Consider the following 8,157-nt stretch of genomic DNA (forward strand, 5'->3'; position numbering starts at 1 on the left):
CCAAGGTGTACCCTGCCTCTAAAGTAAAGGTAAGTAAAGAAGAAATGCTGGGTGGGAATCCCCCAGCAGCCTAGGCTTATTGCAGCCTAAGGGTTCAGCATCATCTTATCCAGCCCTAACTTAAGGAAATTTTCAGCCTAATCTAAAGGTAGAAATAGTGTCTGTCTCCCAAATCCAAACAGCAACCTGGTTCCACAGAAAAGGGCCTTGAAAGCTGAAGGTTCTGCTTCTCATTCTACTTTTAAATACTGTAGGAACCTCAAGTAATCCTGCAGTCTGAGAGTGAAATGCTCTATTGAGGTGATATGGTAACTTGAGGCCTTTAAGGTAAAGTGGTGCCTAATTACTGAAGACTTTGTATGTGAGGAGATTTTAAATTTGATTCTGGAATGAACAGAAATCCAATAAAAAGAAGCCAGTATGAGACAAATGTGCCATTTCTTTACTCTTGTTGCAGAATTTTGGATCAACTGAAGGCTTTTCATGGAGTTTTTAGAACAACCTGATAACAATAATAATGAATTACACTAGTCATGCCAAGAGGTAATAACTGCACGAAGTAGGTTTTTAGCATGACTCTGAGACACAAGTTTGTAAATTTAGACATCTTGCAGCTGGTCATGGAAGTCACCTAGGCATGAAGACAGCTTCTACAAACATTTGTCAAAAAATGGCTCACTCTGAGGAGCTCAGGGAGTTTGAACTTGGTACTTTGATAGGATGCCACTTGTGCAAGAAGTCCAGTCGTGAAGTTTCCTCACTATTATAGATTCTACAGTCACCTGTTAGTAATAAAACAAAGTGGAAGCAATGTTGCCTTAAGATAAGCTCAACAACAGCTTCCAAGGCGAAGTAGTTGCATCCAAGCCTTACTTCACCGAGTGCAATTCAAAGCATCAGATGCAGTGCTGTAGAGCACACTGTGTCTGAACGTTAAAGCAGTGGAGATGTGTTCTCCAGAGTTACACTCTTCTGTCCAGCAATCTGATGAGCTAGTCTGGGTTTAGAGGTTGCAGTAACTGCAAGCATGTTAGTTTTTGATCCAACATCAAAAATTCCCATAAAGACAGCTTTAAATTGGTAAATTGGAAATTGGTATAGGTGCAAACCCCTATGTATTAAGAATGGGGACTCCAAGATTCTTCACACTGTTACTGGAGGGGAAGGTAATGCCATCCACACTAAGTATCTAAATAGACAACATGTTTCTAACTACAATAACCAAAAAAATTTTTTATCTAACTTTAGAAGCATGGAAATTAGAGGTAATCCAAGCATTAAGGCATTCATTATTGACGTTTCACCTGATTTTCATGGGTATCATCTGCACAATAATGAAAATGCATACTACGGCTTATAATAATACTGCCTAAGGAAGCATGTGTATATATATGTATATATGTATGTGTGTATGTATGTAAATAGAATTGGCCCTAGCATGAAAGCCAGTGGAATTTTATAGGTCAGTGTAAAAGTTTTTATGTTTCAGTGGGTAGCTTTAAATTACAGAAGCTAGAATTTAGGGGTTCCTCCTGAATCTGTCCTTGGTTCACTACTCTTTAACTTTAAATGCTCTTCCTGGGTGGGATAATAAAATTACCTTTTTGTTCTCACAGCCTTACAATTAATAAGTGTGCATTCATGATCATTTGTGTTTTACCTTCTTTTGTTTTCATTCTAAACCTACACAGGTTGTTTCTCTTTTTATCTTGTCTTTGAAGTACAATGAAATGTGCTATATAAATAAAAACCACGGGGACTGTCCAAAAATCTGATGACTCAGGTGGACCCAAGGACTCAACCTAAGAAGGGAAGTATTGTCATAAAGTACTTTGTCAGTACAAGAGAAAGTTTGCATGTGTGTCCTCACTAGAATAGGGATTTGTGCTGGTGCGTGTAACTGTAGCCTGTGATTTAAATTTGTTAACTGGTAATTATTTGACAATGCATTTCAGGTCAGTTTATGAAGTAAAGAAAAAGTAATGTATTGAATGGTCTAAGTCAGCGGTCCCCAACTCCCGGGCCTCGGACCGTTACCGGTCCGTGAGTCGTTTGGTACCGGGCTGCGAGAGTTGAGGTTCAGGTGTGAAATGTATGGTTTTCAGGGTTTTTATCGGTTTTTAGCGTTATTTTGTTATCGTTTTTATCGTTAACTCGGTTTTCCTGGGCCTTTCCACGTGTGTTATGAATAAATCTTCTTTTTTTCGGTACCAGTACTAGTTTTATTTTGTTCTATTTATCCGCGACACCTTAAAGGCCGGTCCGTGAAAATATTGTCAGGCATAAACCGGTCCGTGGCGCAAAAAAGTTTGGGGACCGCTCTAATGAACTACTTTCTACAGGAAGTAATTTAGTATTACTTTGAAAGTAATGTATTTCTTTTGTTGATTAATGACCACAACACTGTACATGTATGACATCCAGCTGTATGAGTAGGAATGAGCAATGTGATTTATGTGTGTGTGTGTGTGTGTGTATATATATATATATATATATATATATATATTAGGGGTGCAACGATATTCGTATCGATATTGAACCGTTCGATACAGTGCTTTCGGTTCGGTACGCATATGTATCGAACAATACAACATTTGTAATTTATTTTATCAATTTTCCTTCTGACGATGCTGTCTGTGTTGAGCGCTCAGTGAATCTGTGTTCGACTACTCCGCCTAGGGTCGACAGTGCAGCCTAGGCGGAGTAGTCGAACTGAGCGCTCAACACAGACAGCATAGTCAGAAGGAAGAGCGCAGGGCAAGCTAGCGAGACAGAAGTTAAGCTCTACTTGCAACATTCAGATCTGGCGTTTGGAATTATTTTGGTTTTCATGTGACGTATGACCCTGAAGGTAAGCGAGTCATGGACTAAAGTAAAACAGTATGTTGGATGTGCCATGCAATGCTCAATTACATTGGTGTGAACTAGTGTGTTAGCGCAGTTAGCTCGTTAACGTGTTTGCCGTCTAGCCCCATGCACGGAGCGATCAGCGGTAGCTCGTTAACGGAGATTTGCCGTGTTGTGGCGTTAAGGTCATTTCAACGAGATTAACCTGAAAGCACTAGTGGGAACACAACGAATATGACTGCACATTTACGCCGACATCATCCTAGTGCAAAGACAAGTGGAAGCAGACAAAAAAAAGCAAGCATGCTACTAACTTTAGCCGAGTCATTTAGACAGCTGTTAGCACATGATTCTCCTTATGCTGCTGAGAATATAGCCCAGAAGAAGCGGATAGTATAGCTTTTATTTTGGAAAGAGCCATTTCTCTGTAATAAACTCTCTTTTCCAAAGATGAGTGATTCCTCAATCAGATACAGGGCTTGCAATATCGCTAGCCCGACGTCCCGGAGCTAGCGATTTTTTCAGTCGGGCTACCAAAATCTATCTCTTCCCTGCCCGTCGGGCTATTGTAGGAAAAATATATGTCAATGCTTTTGCATTCTTTCAGAAATGTAGCTGGGTAATTATGTCATTGGCATCGGTGAGCCACTGTCAATATGTGACATATTGAAGTCGCGTTTGAATTTGCGCTTGTTTTTTTGCTTTCACTTTGCAATCGAGCGAACTGTGTATAGAGAGCGACAGCACTGATCTGTGAGTGATGATAATTTGTGCACCAATTCCTCTGACATCGTCTTATTAATCGTTAGCTTACTATGCAAACATGACAAGTGAAATCTCCCGCAGCAAGCTTAAACATGTGAGAGGTTAATCGCGCAGAGAATCGCTGAGCTTATGTGAGTGAGCGTGTAAAAGCATTTCAGTTCTGCTGAGCCAAATAAGACAGGTCAGGGTGAAGAAGTGACAGCCAAAGAAAAGCTTACCACAAAACGGAGAAGTTATGACAAATCAGACTATAAGGCAAAAAGAAAGTGCAGCTTTATGGTTTCATGGACAAAAGAATTTCTGTGGCTGCAATATGATGAGCTAAATAACCAGGGCTGCACATAAGTGGTCCGCAGGTGCGCATTCGCTGTCAAAATAAAAAACACGCACAAGGGTTAGGGTTAAATTTAAAAACTGTACTTTTGAGTTAAAATATATATTTATAATTTTAATAAATGACAAATTAAAAATGCATGAACATTTTTTTGTATCGAAAAAATATCGAACCGTGACACCAAAGTATCGAACCGAACCGAACCGTGAATTTTGTGTATCGTTGCACCCCTAATATATATATATATATATATATATATATATATATATACATACATACAGTGGGGCAAAAAAGTATTTAGTCAGCCACCGATTGTGCAAGTTCCCCCACTTAAAATGATGACAGAGGTCAGTAATTTGCACCAGAGGTACACTTCAACTGTGAGAGACAGAATGTGAAAAAAAAATCCATGAATTCACATGGTAGGATTTGTAAAGAATTTATTCGTAAATTAGGGTGGAAAATAAGTATTTGGTCACCTCAAACAAGGAAAATCTCTGGCTCTCACAGACCTGTAACGTCTTCTGTAAGAAGCTTTTCTGTCCCCCACTCGTTACCTGTATGAATGGCACCTGTTTGAACTCATCATCTGTATAAAAGACACCTGTCCACAGCCTCAAACAGTCAGACTCCAAACTCCGCCATGGCCAAGACCAAAGAGCTTTCGAAGGACACCAGGAAAAGTATTGTAGACGTGCACCAGACTGGGAAGAGTGAATCTACAATAGGCAAGCAGCTTGGTGTGAAAAAATCAACTGTGGGAGCAATCATCAGAAAATGGAAGACATACAAGACCACTGATAATCTCCCTCGATCTGGGGCTCCACGCAAGATCTCATCCCGTGGGGTCAAAATGATCATGAGAACGGTGAGCAAAGATCCCAGAACCACACGGGGGGACCTGGTGAATGACCTGCAGAGAGCTGGGACCAAAGTAACAAAGGTCACCATCAGTAACACACTACAACGGCAGGGAATCAAATCCCGCAGTGCCAGACGTGTTCCGCTGCTGAAGCCAGTGCATGTCCAGGCCCGTCTGAAGTTTGCCAGAGAGCACATGGATGATACAGCAGAGGATTGGGAGAATGTCATGTGGTCAGATGAAACCAAAGTAGAACTTTTTGGTATAAACTCAACTCGTCGTGTTTGGAGGAAGACGAATACTGAGTTGCATCCCAAGAACACCATACCTACTGTGAAGTATGGGGGTGGAAACATCATGCTATGGGGCTGTTTTCCTGCCAAGGGGACAGGACGACTGATCCGTGTTAAGGACAGAATGAATGGGGCCATGTATCGTGAGATTTTGAGCCAAAACCTCCTTCCATCAGTGAGAACTTTGAAGATGAAACGAGGCTGGGTCTTCCAACATGACAATGATCCAAAACACACCGCCCGGGCAACAAAGGAGTGGCTCCGTAAGAAGCATTTGAAAGTCCTGGAGTGGCCTAGCCAGTCTCCAGACCTCAACCCCATAGAAAATCTGTGGCGGGAGTTGAAAGTCCGTGTTGCTCGGCGACAGCCCCAAAACATCACTGCTCTCGAGAAGATCTGCATGGAGGGATGGGCCAAAATACCAGCTACTGTGTGTGCAAACCTGGTAAAGACCTATAGTAAACGTTTGACCTCTGTTATTGCCAACAAAGGTTATGTTACAAAGTATTGAGTTGTATTTTTGTTATTGACCAAATACTTATTTTCCACCCTGATTTACGAATAAATTCTTTACAAATCCTACCATGTGGATTCATGGATTTTTTATTTTTTTTTTTTTCACATTCTGTCTCTCACAGTTGAAGTGTACCTCTGGTGCAAATTACTGACCTCTGTCATCATTTTAGGTGGAGGAACTTGCACAATCGGTGGCTGACTAAATACTTTTTTGCCCCACTGTGTGTGTGTGTGTGTGTGTGTGTGTGTGTGTGTGTGTGTGTGTGTGTGTGTGTGTGTCTGAAATGAAAAATACAAAAAGAAAAATTGACAGTTCCCAATAGTGCATTATTACTATTCCTCAAATTTGTAAAACTGAAGATTTGTTACTAAGGATGTGTTACAGACATATATCCTAAAGCCCACTCTATTTACAGTCATTTCTCCTGCATCTCATTTGGTGGATGTTGTACCAGTTTTGCCCTTACTTCATCTCAATTCATCTCACACTTTTCCAAGGATACAATAGTCCCAGGCTTACTAAAGCCCATTGATTTTCACAAGGTGATTTATAGGTGGCGTGCACGTTAGGGCAGACTTGATTGTATAAGGGAGGCTGCAGAGTGCCACTTTAATGAGGATGGTGACACAGGGTTGAGAAGTAAGCACCCAGCTTACCACAGGATGAACCACGATTATATAGCTGCTGTTTTTCTTTAGCTTAACAACCAAAGGTACAAAGCATGTTCTAATACAGTTAGGTTCATAAATATTTGGACAGTGACACACTTTTTGCATTGCTTCCTCTGTACATCATCGCAGCGCACAAAAAAAAAAATCGAACCTAAATTAAAATTAAAATTAATACTTCAACAATTCTGTTTTGCAGTGTTAGTCAGTAAGTGACTGGCTGCTCCCGTATGGGATTAGAACGATGCCACCTTATCCCATGGTCCAGCCAATGATACAATTCACATTCGTTTATACGTCCATATTCGTCCTTATGTGCCAACACCGGTGTTTTAGCTAGCAAAGCGGCGTGGCTGATGTGGAGTGAAGCCACGTTAATGACAACGTGTACAACCATTGGAGATGTGAGCAGGACAGACGGAACAATTGACGGAAAAAGTGTGGACTTTATACCAGTTTTTAAATTGTGTTGATCAGCCACGTGAAACCAGAGTTATGATAAAAATATCTGCAATGTTTGGTTTTCTTCCTGAATACTGTCGTTGTTTATATTTACTGCGGGAAGAAACGGTAAAAACTGCGTTTTATAAGGAAAACGCTCAAAAACACTCTCAGCAAAAACAACGCCAAAAAAACCCCACCCTTTCCTATTGGTCGAAAAATGTACCATGTCACCAATCAAAAAATGATATGGCAAAATGGCATTTAGTTGTTTAGGAAGGGGGAGGTTTTAGGAGTGACGGTGGTGTTTTGAGATGTGAGAGATTTGCGAGGTTTAGCGCAAATCTTGTGTAGTTGTGCCACAAATAATTTGTGTGACATCAGATTTGATGCAGAACAGCTGATTGTTCTGTAAATAGTTTGAAATGTTTATTTTTAAAAAACGCCTTGGATGCATTTTTAGGTAAACAGCTGCAAAAAACTTTGTCGTTTGCATAACTCTGTTTCTTTTTTGAAGAAGTAACTATATAATTAATTGCCCAACATTGGTCATTATATACTGTATTTTGCAGACAGAGAGTTACAGACTCTCTCCCAGACCACAGACTCATAATACAAGTCAGAGCTTTATACAAAAAAAAAAAAGAAAAGAAATGTGTGTTTTCAAAATTGGAGTTCAAGTTATTTTTTACTTCCAATAGTGTTAACATGCTACACAGGTCATGAACAAGATTTTTTAAAATTGTCATTGTAAGTGGGCTAAAGCAGTTAATTAAAAGTAGTCTAACATAAATGCTGTAATTTGATTATTTTAATAAACCATGTAACTTGGATGGATTCGATGCTGGCGTGACCACAGTGCACACGTCTGCTGTTGCTCACAGTGGTCCAAGGGACCGCTCAGGGAGTTTGTGTGTTCGCTCAGACACATGAAAAATTAGAGGTGTGACAAAGGGGATGAGCAGTTGCAATACTCTCCATTTGTCCCATATGTGTTGACCTTTTTTTTTTGCACATTATACACATTATTCTGTTTCTATTTATTTGCTATGATTTGCTATTTGTCAAGTAACATTGCTGCACTCACTATCCCAGGTTTGTTTGTGTAAGCGTTCTGTTGCCAGCAAATCAAACATTCTGCAAATTAAGGCAAATACTCAGGTAGATGTTTCTTTATATTTTATTATGTTACAGATTAAGTCATTTGTTCATACTTAATTTGTTCTGTCTTTTCAGTTTTCATGAGGGTCAGGTGTGGGGAAACGCCTGCCTAGCATTTCCTCATTTTAAAGTCCTGATGATGTCACACATGACATCAGCAGGTCAAACCAAGGGGAGGGGTTTCTTTGTCAATAGAAACGCTTCCTTTTGTTTGTGTTAAGGTTTAAAGGGATTTGTTGAATGTTTTTCTTTTCATTAATACCGCCATT

This window comes from Simochromis diagramma, unplaced genomic scaffold (assembly GCF_900408965.1).
Source record: "Simochromis diagramma unplaced genomic scaffold, fSimDia1.1 OVJJ01000715.1, whole genome shotgun sequence".
NCBI lineage: Eukaryota > Metazoa > Chordata > Actinopteri > Cichliformes > Cichlidae > Simochromis > Simochromis diagramma.